The sequence below is a fragment of the Zootoca vivipara genome, chromosome 6 (genome assembly GCF_963506605.1).
Source record: "Zootoca vivipara chromosome 6, rZooViv1.1, whole genome shotgun sequence".
Lineage (NCBI taxonomy): Eukaryota > Metazoa > Chordata > Lepidosauria > Squamata > Lacertidae > Zootoca > Zootoca vivipara.
This window is the reverse complement of record NC_083281.1, coordinates 33,935,560-33,948,821: the sequence shown is the minus strand read 5'-3', so window position 1 is coordinate 33,948,821 and position 13,262 is coordinate 33,935,560. Positions and strand designations below refer to the sequence as shown.

Sequence of the window (13,262 nt, the reverse complement as noted above, 5' to 3'; positions counted from 1 at the left end):
GTGGTGGCTCTGAGATCTTTGAAGCCCCTTGCCTTAAAGCAGATGTCTGTGTGCCAGCAGTTACTACATAGGAATGATGCCTTTGTATGACACGGGTGTGCATGTTATACAGCTGCAGGCAGAGGTGTAAGTAAGCAGATATGTATTCTGCATAAAAATAAAAATAAATCTTCCAGTAGCACCTTAGAGACCAACTAAGTTTGTCATAGGTATGAGCTTTCGTGTGCATGCACACTTCTTCAGATACACACACATGCACACGAAAGCTCATACCTATGACAAACTTAGTTGGTCTCTAAGGTGGTACTGGAAGGAATTTTTTAAAAAAAATTGTTTCGACTATGTCAGACCAACACGGCTACCTACCTGTAACGTGTATTCTGCATCTTATGGCAAAATGTAGGTGAGATAGCTCTGTGCTAATGATGACTTCACATGTAACAGCAAAATGCAGTTCCCTGTGTGTTTGTCCCAGGTTGGTGTTGTCCCATTCTGTAATTTCTGTAGGGGTGCTTATGTCTGTCTCCAAGACATCATGGTCAGCAGAAGTTCCTGGACATGCATTTTCAGACACACAAATGCCCTTCAGATATTATAGATAGGATGCTGTCACAGTGGGGTAGAAACACAGGGACCTGTGTTTTGCTATAACTTGTGAATCATCCCTGAAGTTAGCAAAAAGCTGAATGCTGTAAATATAGGAACTATGTGTGCCTAGGCTCAGCTTCAAGGTGCATGCCTGAACTTGAAGGGCCTTTCACTACTTCCGAAATGCACTTCAGCCTGAGCTCTAAAGAACCTCTAGGGGAAAGAAGCTCCATGAATGAGGGGCAGGTATTGAGAAAGCCTTTCTACAAGCTCTAGAGGTGAAAACTGTTAACAGGAGATTTTGGGGTGATTTTAGAGAGGAAAAGTAGCCAATGTTAGTATCTCTGCTTGCCTGGTGGAATGTTCTGCCCTTTCCTCTTATGTGCTCTTACACTGAACACTAAAGCATCCATGACAGAAGGCCATCCAACCTCTGCTTAAAAACCTCCTAGGAAAGAGAGTCCATCACCTCCCAAGGGAGAGCATTCCACAGTTGAACAGCTCTTACTGTCAGCAGTAGCGGACTTCAGATTTTCAAATTTCAGTGGCACCCTGTGCAACACCACCACCTCTCATCTTCCATTCTAAGTCATTGTTGCAGCACCCTCTTAGCTTGGTGCCCAGTTTGGGCCAACCGGCCATGCTCCCCTAAGTCTGCTTCTGCTATCATAACGTTCTTCCTGATGTTCTCCTTTCTTGTAACTTGAAGCAATCATGGATAGCTTAGTTTGCTAGAGTGTGGTGCTGATAATGCCAAGGTTGCGGGTTTGGTGCACATATGGGACAGCTGCATATTTCTACACTGTTGGGGGGAGGACTAGATGTTCCTCAGGGTCCCTTCCAACTCTACGATTCCAACTCTGTGATTCTATGATCATATCTCCTCTCAGTTTCCTCTAATGCAAGCTAAACATACCCAACTCCCTCAACTGTTCCTCATAAGGCTTGGTTTCCAGACCCTTGATCATCTTGGTCGCCCTCCCCTGCACACATTCTGGCTTATCAATATCTTTCTTAAACAGTGGTGCCCAGAAATGGCTTCAGGATTCCAGGTGTGTTCTGACCAAGGCAAAATAGAGCACTACTATTATTTCCCATGATCTGGACACTATATTTTTGTTGATGCAGCCTAGAATAGCATTAGCTTTTTTGCTGCTGCATCACACTGGCCATTCTGGCTGTGGCTCATGGAAGCTCATGGAAGCTGTGGCTCCAGAGAGCCACAGGTTTCCCCATTCATGGTCCAGTGTAATTTAGAAAAATGTGTGCTGTTATATCATTGCCATGTGAGTTTCCCCACCCACACTCCACGTCATTTGCTGTTTACAGGGATAGTGAATCTTACCATGCAATGATGTCTTGTCATGTGTTTTGTCTTATAGGACTTTGTGGAACAGAAAGGATGGAAAACCAATCTGTGGCTTTCCATCTCTCTCTCTCTCACACACACACCCATAATGTCCAGTTTCTACCAAGTGTGCAGTGTTAAACTATGAAATATCTCTTTCACAATTATTTGAACATAGCTTTTAAAGCAGGTTTCTAAAACACAAACCCATATACAGGCAATTCCTGTTTTGCGTGCATTCAAAGAACATGCGGGCATGCATGTGTGGGCCATTTTCAGACCCAGAAGGAGACGGAATGGGGGCGGGGCAGGGTGGCTTATGCAGGCTCCTCTGACAGGCACAATGATCTGCATTGCAACCTGACACAAATGGTGTGTGTAATGTTACACTGAACACCTTGGTGGAAGCGCTGGGGACGTAAATTGAATAGGTAATTTTTCCTCTATAGAAAAAACTTTAGACATTTTTTAAAGTAACAGGTTAATTAAATTTAAGTAGGCCCAGTAAGGGTCAGATAAAACTGACCATGTGGATAGGTTGTACACTTTTACATTGACATAGCAGGTTACGTGGCCATAATATGTATAGAGACCATAGGTTATCTATCAATCTCTAATCTTAATAAAAGCAGCAAGCATATGTACCAGGAGAGGTTTAGTAGGTTCTTTTAAAGGCCTACTAAACTGAAGATTCAAATCAGGGGATTTGTCAGACAACAGGCTATTGGTCCCTCAGGCTCCATGCTCCATGCTCCAGAATGAATGTGCATGCTCTGATGGAATGGGCCACGTTTTGATACATGTCTCTCTCTCTTTTCTTTTTTCTCCCCCCTCCCCCCTCTCTTTTTCAGAGCTACTTTAGCCAGCACTTTTTTCTGGAAACACTTTTCAAGTTCTGTATTTAATGGAAATCAAAAACTGATCTTTTTGTTCGTTTGTTTGTTGGTTCCTTTGGGGTGGGTGGGTTTCTAATAAAAAATAGAGAGAAAGGAAAAGAGGGGAATAGGAGAGAGATAAACACTCCCCCTTTTAAAAAAAGAAAGAAAGAAAAAAGAAAATATATTAAAAAAATAAAACTCGCTTTCTTCGAGAACGGCATGGAGACGATTTTTGAACCAGACCATGTTGTCAGCCCTCCTCTCCTCCCACCCTGCAGTCCAGCAAAAAGACAATCGACCGATCACAGCCACTGCCCACGTGGAGTGCGAGAGCCAGGGGAGCACCTGTGATGCCCAGCACCCCCCACCCACAGCATGCATACAAGAAACACACCGGAAGGCAATGGACAACCTACATGGATAGCCACGGGAAGGGGAAATTTATTTTTGTTTCTTTTTGGGAGAGGGAAAAGAGAAACGTCTAATCTGTGAACTCAAATGAAAACTCAGTAACGAAGATTGGAGACTCAGCATTTTCCTCCTCCTCCTCGTAGTTCTTTTTCCTTTTTCTTCTCATCTTTCTCTTGTGCAGTTTTTATTATTATTATATTATTATCATTATTTTTCTCCCAGTTTGTTTGCATTTTTTTTTATTAAAAAAAGAACATTTTTGTTGCCGTCGCTTAATTTCTTTGGAGAGCCCAGAAGATTTTACAAGTCTGTGAATGGGCCTTGGGGACACTGTCATCTGCCAGTAAGTAACAATCTCAGTCTCCTACAATGCTAGCAGTCTAATGTCCTTTCAGTGCCTTGTGGGAAAATAAAATGTCTCACTGTGAGATGCATGAGAGCAACACTGGTGGAGTTCCACTGGTACAGCAAGACTGCCGTTTCCTCTCCTCCCACCGCATGTCCCCACTCCACCCCATCCCATTAATGTCTGAAGGGTCACCCAACCACCTGCAGCTGATTTTGAGGGCACATGGGGGCTGCAGATGAAATTCTCTTCCACTAGTGCATATGCCTTATGCTAATGGAACAGGAGTACTGGACCCTAAGTACTTCCAAGAGGGCCAACCATCAAGTGGTGTGGCATATGCAGACATATCCTGGGATCGGGATCAGGAGGAACAGCCAATGCCCTCCCCGGCATTCACTGCCTGAGCATCCACTTCACTCTACCTAAAGGCCTTGCATTGGGTCCAAGACTATAGTGGAACACAATTAATGGGTGTATTACCCCCCCCAAGTGACGATGCTACTGTTTTGTCACTAACTTCACCTCTTAAAGCAATTGCCCGTTTCCAGGATCAGGTCATCTTCCTGAACTCTCGTTCGGCCTGACCCTTGTTCAGTTTTTCTCTGGCTAAACCATGTCTAGACACACACCTGTTCTTTTAATCCTCTTGATTGTGCTGCTACACCTTTTGCACACCTCCTCCCTGTCAAGAGTTTGCCACCATCAGAAAGCGTTTTCCTGGAGTGCAGGTGTCTGTCTGGAATTTGCCCCTTTCCTCGTGAGTTTCCAGCTCTAATCAGGATGCACTCAAAGCCATCAGGGCCTGGGTAATTTGGCACTAATTGCATGCCAGGTCTGTTTCTCACTGGCTTGTTCAATTTCAGAGAGGGCGTCCCTTTTTACAATCAATCGATATTGGATTAGCATACTGAAACAGCCATATTAAAGTCACATTAAGTGCTCATTTAAGCCCATTCAATGGGAAGTGTGTTGTGTGGTGGAGAGATGGGTCTGTTTATTTCCTTAACCCTTTCCTTGATGTTTATCCTTTTATCTCTGCCACTGAGCTCTCAGGAATCCACAGAACACTATGCATTGAAAACCTGACTTTAAAAAAAATAATAATCAGGGAAGTAGGTTGTTGCTTACTTCTTTGTTCTAACAGGCTTTTGGGGACTGGCTGCTTTTAATGAAATGGCTGGTGCTGCGCTGCTTTTATTGTAATTATTCGTATGATTTTAAAAGATTTTATAGATGTATATGGTTTTATTTCTTTCCATGTTTAATTGCATTTTAATGATGCTTTTTTTCTTTGCTTTTAGCAGTTCTTATTTTTATATGCAAACTGCCTTGAGTCCTGTCAGGAAAAAATATGGGGAATAATCATTATCCTCACCATCACTTAAAGCCTGGAAGCTGCCTTATACTGAGTCAGACCCCATTGGTCCATCTAGCTTAGTATTGTCTACTACATTGACTGGCAATCTCTAGTGTTTGTAACAGGAGTCCTCCTCAGCTCTACCTGAAGATGTGGAGGATTGAACGCAGGACCTTTGGCATGCAAAGCAGGTGCTCCCCCACTGAGCTACAGCTCGTCTTCAAAGATCAAGGCAGTATACAAAACGTATAAGCAGGCCCTGCCCAAGTACATTTTCCAGTTAATACATGAAATAATCAAGAAACAGACTGGAGAAAGGAGTGCATTCCACGGCCCCCTCTGCACAAATGCAGAAATTGGCACCGGATATAGAATTCAGCATACAGATAATCTTCACACTCTTTAAGAGCATGTTTATACATCACTCAAGGCTATGTAGACTTGAAAGTGTGTGGGCTCAGCAAGGCTCAAAAGCCAGAGGGCAGCCTGCTGAATCAGATCTGCAGTGGTCAGGGAGCATGGCTGCTGTATCCCACGTAGCTCTGTGCTGCAAATCTTGAAGCAGGACAAATGGTGGAGAGTAAGGAAATGCATAGGAATTGTGGCAGGACTCAGAGAAGGATTATGGCCTATCTCTCTAACATTGTAGCTTTACATATGAAAGTGTTTTTTGATCTGAGTGAACATACAAGGGAGGCTTCTTCCATCAAAACTCTTGAAATAGCACATTCTAGGAGGATTCGTTTATCTATTATTATTTATTAGGTTCATTTACATGCTGCTCTTAACATAGAAAATTCCGCTTCAGAAATTAAGTACTTTTGCAACAATCTTTGCATTGGCTGTGGGGTGTCGTTCCTTTTATCATTTTCCTGCTCCTCTGTCCTATGTTTTCATACGTCTGGTTGGTCAGTGGTAGGCAAGCAGTCCTCAACCATTGTGACCGCTGAAGGCACTGAGAGGAACAGGATGGTGGGCGTCTGCAGCTTGTCCCCTTTCTGGATCTGGCTTGTCCCCTTTCTGGATCTGGCTTCAGCAGTGGCCTGAAAACAACTAGCAGGCAATAATATCTATGTTGCAGACAGAATCGCACCCACACAGTTTGCTATGCAGTGCAGGATACAGAGGTTTTGAGGGGGCTTTGGGGCAAGATGAGGCCTCTCCTCACTTCCTCCTTGCTGTTCACCATGCCTATTTGCTTGCTATCTGCACAGCTGCTCTGAGAGGCCACTGAACAGACAGTGGGAGCAAAGAGGAAGAGGAGGAGCAGGGCCAGCCCAGGGGAGCCAGAAGTCCACGGTGGGGCCTCTTTTGGGGTCCCCACAGTGCCGATCCCTGACACCTGCTCCAGGAACCAAGTTGTGAGCACAGTCTCAGCTCATCATGTTTCCTGCTGCTGAATGAGAGACGTAACAATGGAGTAGAAGAGTGTGTTTTCCCCCTGCACACCCATCTTCCATTGCTCTGAGACAGAGGTGGCGAAAGCAGAGCAAAACGGTAACTTTTGAGTGGCCACTGTGGACTTGCTCCTCCATGCACCTCTTTATGTAGCTTCTTCACCCCACACTGAAAAAGTTGCCGAAAAGCTTTGGGTTGCTTGCTTGCTTGCTTCTTTTTTTACTGCAGGGTGGGACATGGTGGGCACCCGCCTTTTGATAGAAAGGAGGGCTTTGAGGAATACCTGACTGAGCATACTGGGATGGAAAGGTTGACATATATAGTAGCTGACTTAGCAGCTCTGCACCTTAAAATCTCAAACTGTTTGCAGACTGGCTATCATTGCTCACTACTGAACAGGGTTGGTGTCAAGAGTCTCCATGGTCAGGTTTGAAGTGCAAAAAGCTCAGCTTCTGTCAGAACCCACTAGGCTGCAGCCCTGCCCAGGATCCATTGTTTTTTAAATGAATAGGGCAGAGCTGGGAGAAAGGTTTCAGAGGCAGGCCTTAGCTAGGGCACCCACCCTTTAAATGTGTGTTTCTAGGGCTGCTGTGGTCTGCACAGTCCCCCTTTTCCTCCTGTTGCTGCTCCTCAGTCCCTTCCTACTAGCAACCATTTTGATGCCACTTCTAAGAGCCTCTCAACGGTAGCTGTCCAATGGGCACCTTCTCCTGCTCTCCCATGCTAACTAAGCTGAACAAGTCTTAGCAGTAACAGTCTCTATGACAACTGATCCCTTAGCTCTCCTCATCCTTTGCCTCGCTAGGATGCCTGTCACTCTGTTTCTTCTGCCTGAGGGCCTCCAGCATCTGTCACGGGAGGGTTGAGCGCTCCATTCCTCTGCATTTTTATGCCTCTTGATCCCCAGGTGGCTCCGCCTCTGGAACTACAAAGCTAGGTCCCTTGGACTCAGGAGCAGTGCCTTCTGTTTTTGTTTAGGCATGGCTCGAAAGATCTCCATGGTGTGACCAGAGCTAAATACTGAGCTTGGATTCAGTCCCAGAACATGTATGTGAACACCTTGGAACCACACAGTCAGTGCCTCTAACCACACATGACGTGACTGCGGTACCACTGGTGGCTCCATGTTTTGGAGGATCCTTGGGCAAGACAGCCTCTGTGGCAGCCCAGTTCAGAACTGAGTAACGACAGTCCGCCTGCATACATCTTGAGATCTTTAAGGTGCAAAACTGCCAGGCCAGCTCTTATGCATATCAGCCCTTCAACCTCCATACACGTAAACATTCAGGTATTCCTAAGCTCTCTTTTCTGTCAAAAGGATGGTGGCCACAATCTCCCACTCGGTTGGTAATGCACTCTACCAATCCACCCAAGGGCCAGTCTACTTCTCCCTTTTGTTTTCAGGGGGCGACTGCATGCGTTTAAACTACAAGTGCTCTTAACTAGGTAGTCCTGACCTTGAATGCAGTGTTTCCCCCTTACAAATTGCCTGTGTAGAGGCCCCATTCCAGATTGGAACTCTTCTGTGAGGGGTAGGGGGACTTTAAACCTTGGCCATCCCATTGCAGTCTTGATCCAAATTGGGGGCCCTATACTAGCAATATAATTTGCAAATAAGTGAGGGGGGTGGGTAGGTGGAATAGGCATCCCATTAACAAATAGGGGCACTTTTTTCTGCAAGGCCCATAGCTCAGTGGTAGAGCATCTGCCTTACATGCAGAAAGCCCAAAGTTCAATCTGCGACATCTCCAGGTCAGGCTAGGAGAGAACCTTATCTGAAACCATAAAGAGCCGCTGTCAGTCACTGTAAACAATGCTGAGCTAGATGGACCAGTAGTCTGATAGGCAGGATTCTACAATTCTGTAAGTCTATGAGCTCTATGTTCCAATGATGCCGTACGAGAACAAACAGGGGCAAAGTGTTAAAAACAGCATGCAAGGGTTTCAAATCCCCTATCAATAAATAATAACAAGAGCTATGCACAATTCACAATTGTTCACTCCAGGGCTGGACAAAAAACCCTTGGCTTGGGAGCAGAGCTGCACTGTTACAGTCACAAATAGCTTGGTCCTTATACTGAAAGACTTGCTGAATGGCATCAAGAGACATCGTAGGCTAATAATATGCCCCCATAGATGGGCATAGATTGCAACGTGCCATGAGTAGACAGCAGATCTGTGGCTGAACAATGCCCTGATACCTCTAGTAAGAAAGACAAGCCACACACTGTGGGATGATATGGTAGCTCAGTGGTAGAGTACATGTGCTGCCTGCAGAAGAGCCTGAGTTCAGTCCCTGGAATCCCTAAGTAAAAGAATTTGAAGCCACCAAAGTAGCAGAGGCCTTTGTGTGGAAATTGGGAGAGTTTGTGCTAATCAGAGGAGACAACTGAGTGAGATGGAGCAGGGGTTTGACTGGTAGAAGGCAGCTTCATGTTTTCAAAGCAAACACTGCGTATGTTCAGAGGCCCTCTAAAACCATCACATTCTGAATCTGAGGGTACTTTTGAAAAACCACTTGGCTGCACTGACCTGCTGTTGTTATGCTGGTGCTATTTACTCGAAGGTGGGGAACCTGTGGCTCTCCATATATTGCTGGAGTACAACTCCCATCTTCCCTAAAAACCAACCAATGCTGGCTGGGAAACACCCAGCATGATTTGGAGGGCACCAGGTTCTTCAAGCCTAGCTTCCATGTCATTGCTGTTAATTCTTTCCTTTTGTTTCTGTTCCCAGTTCCCACAACCAACAGGAAGATCCTCCCCCGACCACACTGGCTATGCTCTTGTGACAAACGGAAATGCACCCTTCTTGGTTCCTCTTGACATTGCTTCTCCAGGAGGCTGGGGAGAGAGGAGGGCTTCCCCCTTGAAGAATCCTCATCCGCTGAGAAGTCCCAGCAAGAAGACAGAAGCCTCGTGTTGCCTTTCCCTCCCTGTCCCCCTGCCCAACCCCAGTACACACCTGTATTACTGTGGCCCTCTATGTTACTGCCTCTCCTGCCCCTCCCTGCTGCACCCAACCCCAGGTCTGTCACTGAAATGCTTGTGTCTCCTTTGTTGAGAAGCAAGGTGGGGTGGAGGGTGGGGAAAATGGGGCTTTTCTTTCTGCACAAAACCAGCAATTGTAAATACTTTTCAAAAATATATAAAAAATGGAAAAAAAATACAAAAGAGCAAACACAATGAAAACACACGAACACACACACACAGAGCGCGTTTTCAAAATCAGAAATAAATATTGAGAGGAGAAGAAGAAGAGAAAAAAAAGGAGCCCAGAGAGAGTCAAAGCAGGAGAGAAGCTAATTGTGTCAGATATGCACTGAGAAATCTATTTGCAGATTGATTGACAAAAAGTAACAAGAAGCTATTTATTGTATATAATGTTTTATTATAAATCGTGTATTGTATATTGCATCTGTACATCTGCTGTGGTTTTGTGATGTGCAAATTTCAGCATGGGTTTCCTTGAGGTTTTAAGTTGCTTTTTTATTGTTTGTTGAGGGGGGGCGGGATTTTTATTTTATTTTATTGTTTTGTTTTTGTTTTTTGGCAGTACGCACCCAAAGATCCAAATTTGTATTTTAAAAAGAAAAGGGGGGGGGAGATTAAAGACAAGCAAATGCACCCTCTTTTGTTAGGGAGAGGGAGGGGAGCAACGGCATTTTCTGAGTTCTCATTGGCCACTTGTAAACCGAAAGGAGTATTTCTTCCATGTGTGCCCCGTTGCGCCAGTGCTGAGCTCAGGGTGTATGTGTGTGTGTGCGTGTGAGCGAGTGACTTCTTTTTCCACCTTTGTCCTGCCCTCTCTATTCCCTCCTTTTCCTGGATTTGGAAACTTATGTACAGCTTTGTGGATTGTGCAAAAACAAAAAAAAGAAAGAAACTTAAAAAAAGAGGAAGACCCCCCCCACCCCTGTTCTGTGTTACCCATTACTGATCTGAACTGTACGACTAAATATACCAGACTTGGTAGTTGACTGGAGACAGAACACACCTGATTTGTCACCATATAAGCTCCTGCTTGCTTGATTCCTTCCCCAGGCCACGTTGCCTTCATCCACACCACCCCTCAAAGCCCCTCTTTTTATTTTGCTTCCCCTCCCCCCTCCCTGTGCCCCAACTGGTCTTTTTGTGTATTTAGGAAGGAATTTTTAATAGACACTTTTTTATATTAAAAGAAACCTATATATTGAGTGACGAGGCTGCTTTGTGTGCTTCTGTTGACAACTGAATGGATGCCTAGGGTATCTAGGGAGCGTCTGTTGCCAGCACTTGGGGATTGGGGAGGGGAGGGGCTGGAACTAATGCTTAGCTCATGCACTTCAGATGCTATGCTTAGTTATGCTTTGGGTGGGGGGTGGGAGAGGCACTTCTAAGGCCAAATCCAGGAACAATGGGTTGCAAAGGCTGCCATTCTGACATTTGGGCTGCAATCAAAGGGCACCATCAGATGGAGAGCATAAGCTTTTGCTCTTCGCAGTTCTGTAGGATCCTGATTTCCAGCTTGCTGCCACTTGGCTCTAGGCTCCCAGCCTCTCTGTTGGCGGCATGAAAATAGCTCGCTTGTTTTTCTCGACTGAGAGGCCTCCGCACCAGAACACCAGAATAAGCTTGGCGGGGTGGATGAGATTTTTTTCTGGCCTGCATTTCAAAGCAGGAAGCCTTGTCTGTGCGACTTTGTCTGCCGTTGCTCCCACTGTGGATGGAAGACAAGGTGCCCTAAAAAATGCTGTGCTGCTGGGAAGCCAGGAGGAAACTGAAGGGCACTTCAAGATGGCAATGTACACACACACACACACAGTGCTCAGCATTTGCATGCTAATCCAGGGGAAAGTGGGTGCCATCAAAATGCACAGGTAGCTTTTTTTTTTGCTTGTGCACAATGACTGACAGGCAGATTTTGTCTGCGCATTTTAATATGCCAACGGGACAAACCACAAAATGGCACCCCACAACCCCACCAGGGTGAATGGGGTGAGTGAACATCTACATCAAGAACAAAGGGGGGGGGAGAGAGATCTTCATCGGAAACAATAGTGGAAGACCAGCAGCAGCTCCTATTCACCAAGAGGCCACTATAGAGGCAGCATTAGGGGTGCTGCCGAAGAGACAGCAGATCCAGCCTCCAAGGAGTATGCTACTGCTGTCACTGCCATCCAAGCAGCAAGCTACTACGAGTTCCTTGCCATGTTGCAGAAACTACAAAGTGGTGTAGGTTTTGGGGGGTTCCCCCATTTTTCTAAAAAAGATATAAATGGCTGGATAGGCAATAAATACATAGCTAAGTCTCTGCAATCCACACACTCCCAAGGTGTTTATATGATGAGGAACAAATCTGATTCAGATGTCATTTTAATATGAATGCACCTGATCAGAAACAGTATGCAAACTAAAACAAAGATCTCTTTTCAAATACACATTTTGAAATACACAAGATCTCTTTTGAAATACACATTTCAAAATATATGCAAAAATACATATATTGGGGAAAGTTCAGATTTTATAATGCATGCATTCATTAATATACCTAAAATGTATTCTGTTACAGGAAAATGTTTGAAGAAAGGCATATTAGACAAAATGGCATACAGAAAAATGTTTGGATTAGGAGAAATGTGCAGTAAAGTGCTGTCCTGCACCATCCCCTGAGCTAGCCCATTGATCTCAAGTGCGCTGGAGGCTGTGGCCTGGCTGTCAGTGTTGAAGGAAGAAGGCTGTGGCCTGTCTGGTCAGCTTTGTTCATGGAATTGGGGTGTGTGCTTGGAGGAATGAGAGGCCAATGCCCCATTTTAAATAGGATGCCAAGCACACACAACGCTGCATGGGTAAGTGTGACTAAATTTCATACAGTTGGGGCTAATCAAGAAGGAAGTGATCTAGAGTGGGACAACCCCCAAAAGCCAATATAGAGTGATGGAAGGAGAAGAAAGGGAAAGCCCCTGCAAATGATCGATTCCTATATGTATCTTGAAATAGTGATCTGTCTAGGATGGGCAGGGGGGTGGGGGAGGTAGCAGGAAGGGTGGCACAGCAAGAAAAAAATGGGGTAGCCACACCTACTTTTGCGTCGTGCAGAAGAAAGGATCCCTCCTAGCATAAGACACCACTTTTGGGAGGGAGGGGATATCTGATTCAATTCCACAATTTTTCCTGGAATACTCCTGTTAAATCAGGGCTGGCCTGCCATTCAACTGGGCGATTGGTGCTAGAATGAAGGCAGAAACTGGTGGTGTAGCAAGACCTTTCCTTTTCTTTCTGAAGCACTGCAGCAGGGAGGGAAGAGTGCCATTTAGGCTCTGCTTCAGGAAGGCAAATGTCTTGGGCCAGCACTGAGCTTCCTCCCACCCTTTCCATCTCTGCATCTGCTGCCAGAGCTCATCCTCGATGTCCGCTTGCCCCTGCAGCTGGGCTCCAGGACCAAAAATAAGCCTGGCGAGGAGTTAACGTGCTGGGCAGGAAGGAGCGATGGGGAGATAATCTGCAGGAGGGGGCAGACTCAGATCCTCTCACCAACAGGCTTTGTTTGCTCTTAAAATCCAACCACAACTCATATGTTTTTACCCACTCTCTTTTCCTTTCTTTCTCTACCCTTCAAAGGAAAGCAAAAGGAGATGCACCTTGGGTCAATGTGTGCTTATTTCATTGGCAATCAACTGTTTATGACAGGGGTAAAGGTAAAGGGACCCCTGACCATTAGGTCCAGCTGTGGTGGCACTCATCTCACTTTACTGGCCGAGGGAGCCGGCGTACAGCTTCCGGGTCATGTGGCCAGCATGACAAAGCCACTTCTGGCGAACCAGAGCAGCACATGGAAACGCCGTTTACCTTCCCGCTGTAGCGGTACCTATTTATCTACTTGCACTTTGGCGTGCTTTCAAACTGCTAGGTTGGCAGGGACCGAACAACGGGAGCTCACCCCGTCGCAATCGGC

At 45.6% G+C, this 13,262-nt stretch overlaps 1 protein-coding gene across 1 annotated transcript in view; it reads left to right on the top strand.

Moving 5' to 3' along the window:
* The window catches only part of AHDC1 (AT-hook DNA binding motif containing 1), a 202,229-nt gene extending 192,484 nt beyond the window's left edge, over nucleotides 1-9,745 (top strand). Inside the window, exons 5-6 of the mRNA XM_035118273.2 lie at nucleotides 2,788-3,568; nucleotides 9,066-9,745. The gene's annotated coding sequence lies outside the window, so the exon portion shown is untranslated. The remainder of the gene's footprint in view (nucleotides 1-2,787; nucleotides 3,569-9,065) is intronic.
* Nucleotides 9,746-13,262: the final 3,517 nt, after the last annotated feature.